Source organism: Primulina tabacum, chromosome 14, assembly GCF_025594145.1.
Source record: "Primulina tabacum isolate GXHZ01 chromosome 14, ASM2559414v2, whole genome shotgun sequence".
NCBI lineage: Eukaryota > Viridiplantae > Streptophyta > Magnoliopsida > Lamiales > Gesneriaceae > Primulina > Primulina tabacum.
The window spans coordinates 24,180,886-24,183,602 of NC_134563.1; the positions used below are offsets into that span (position 1 = coordinate 24,180,886).

At 36.0% G+C, this 2,717-nt stretch overlaps 1 long non-coding RNA gene across 1 annotated transcript; it reads right to left on the bottom strand.

Moving 5' to 3' along the window:
• Positions 1–399: 399 nt before the first annotated feature.
• On the bottom strand, positions 400–1,829 carry LOC142525105 (uncharacterized). Its single transcript, XR_012815028.1, has 3 exons — positions 1,574–1,829; positions 1,418–1,491; positions 400–574 (listed from the first exon to the last, which is right to left on the bottom strand). It is a non-coding gene; the product is annotated as an uncharacterized LOC142525105 (long non-coding RNA).
• Positions 1,830–2,717: the final 888 nt, after the last annotated feature.

Genomic DNA, 2,717 nt, shown 5'->3' on the forward strand with positions numbered 1-2,717 from the left:
TTTGACCAAGTAATTTGAGAGATATGGTCAAAATACTAGAGCATGGTAAAACTGCCACTCCTTTGGTAACTTTATTTGTTGCTTAATTTGATCCCAATTGTGAGAGGATTTTTATCACATGCTTGCCACCAATATTGTAGATATTAACATCAACTTTCTACATGTCCAAGAATCATCTTAATCCCATTTGCAACGCCAAGTTTATTCTTGTTTTATCGAACCTGTAAAAAATAGTAAAAACTTGTAATTACACAACTTCTTATATTTTATACAATTTATTATAAAACATATAATATTTAAACATTTAATAAAATAAAAACTATATATTTATATTATAAAACATTTAATTAATGTACAATTTTTATGTTTATCACCAATAATATGTCACAACACTAAACATATATCACAACGAATGCATTTAACAACTTACAACAGTCAACAAATCATAAACACCATCAGTGCAACACAGAATGACAATTAAACATAATTTATGTTTTACCGTCGTATGTTACCGAGCTGTAACGTACCTATACCGACTGATAACGACAACAATCTCAACTTTGATCTCTTCGGCCTAACAATAAAATATTATAACAAGTCGAGTAAATTTTCAATTCAAAAACAATATTTCCAAATTTTAGCTTGTACTTATGCTAAGTTTTAAGGTCAAAACTTAACCAAAATAAACTTATCATACATGGTTGTAATCCTAACTCAAAAACCCACATTTAATCAGAAGATGTTAACAAGAAATTCAATTGTCTTGACATGGATAAACATTCACAACCAGAAATATAGAAAAATGAATACTGTTACAGTTTCAGATTCGGTACCTATGACTATAAAATTCATATCTAATTCATTTTTGACCCAAATCAATATCCGCCAAATGAAAATGAAAGAAAACTTAAATATCTAAGGTTTTCTAGAAGAAACAATTTCCAGAATCTGAGTATTTTAATCCCATAATTAACAAGAACACGCTACTACTCACACATTTCGCGGACAGAACTCTAATACTGAGTAGTTTCAGTAAAACGAGCATAACTCTCTCAATTCTTAATGGAAATTAACGATTCAAGTCTCATTTCGAAGAAAAAACATAGCTCTACAACTTTCATTTTAACCAAAAATCCAGAATCCGAATGCACGAAGGTCATAATCCCGAGTTACAGTAGGTATTCTACCCAGCTCAATTGCAGAATTCGGTTTTGACACATTTTTGTAGAAAAATCATATCAAATCCATTTCTAATCGATATTCGATGATTCTAGCGACTCTAGAAAGCTAACAAACAGATCTACAAGTTCTATTTGAACCTCAAGTCTAGATTCTTAGTGCACAACACACATAAACCTGAAATCAGAAGCAAAAGCTGGAATTTTTGGACCCGAAAAACACAAGATTCGAAGCTTACTCTCGTTGCTAGCGGACTCAAGGTGAAGCTGAACGAAGCTCGTCTAAAATACCTTAAAGCTCTGCTGCAGATGACTGGAAAACAGGGGAATAACGCTGCTAACAAATCCTCACCAAAAAGACATTAATTGACAAAGAAAATGATACAAATACTCACCAAAATCGGACAAGAACCCGGGCAAGAACGGCTCACGAACGGAGCACTCGCTTGGCTTCAATCTGCTTCGATCTCCTTCTATTATGGTTGCTGATATCTGCTATGTCTTCAACTGTATCTCACGGTGATTGGCTTGAGAAATTCAGGCGGCGCGGCTGCAGCTAGTTGGAGCAAGGAAGCCGACGGGTTGCAAGGAAAGGAGATGGGTTGGGGTGTGAGTTACGGGAATGGAGATTGGGGTTTCTGATTCTTTCTCCCTTTGCTAACAAAATATGTACCCATGAGTATAATATAAATTAGTTATTAAAATTAATAACTCATGCTCATTTGATCCAGTTTTTGAATTTATTTTGCTTTCGTGTGTTATTTAAACTCTATATGTATTTTATATCTTTAAATTCTCCGATATTTTAAAATATATATTTTTAACACACTTCTTGAATTTATTTGGCATAAATAATTATTTTAATTTACAACTCAATAATTATTCTAATTATGTCAAATTACCGGAAAATTAATTACAGGGCCTTATGGGGTAGGAGTCAAGCTAGGGGCTGGAGTGGTGGGCTCGCTGCTGGTTCGAGGAAAACATGGAACCGTGATGAGAGCACAAGCATGCGCGTAGGTTGTTTTCTGATCCAGGCGGTTCGCTTCTTGGGTCCAGGGATTGGGCTTGTCTGGGTAGGGTCTGGACGTGGTCCAGGTAGGGTTAGAGTCATGGTGGTTTGGTGGTGGCTCGGCTGGAAGAGTCCTAGTGGGCTAGGACTCCATAGGCGTGAGTTCTCTTCCTTGTGCAGGTTAGTGCTTCTGTCCAAGTGAGTTTGAGCGATCTAGGATCTGGTTCTAGGGGTTGGGCTTGGTCAAGAGGGTTCCTAGATGGGTTGGCTCGGGTTTTTCTTGAGGTGGCTCGGGCGTGGTTCGAGTAAATAAGGAGATGGCTCGGTGTGTTCGATTGTGTGTCAATTTCAAAAATTAAAGGCTAACAAATTGGAACCATGGGTCAACGGGTGTGGTTCATGGCTCCCAAGGGTAGAATAAATATTAAAAATATTATGTTTAATATTTGGGATCAAAATATGGAGTTTTAGATTTATCCGGGATTTAATCGTCGCACGAAACGTTAATTAAATTATTAATTCAAAAG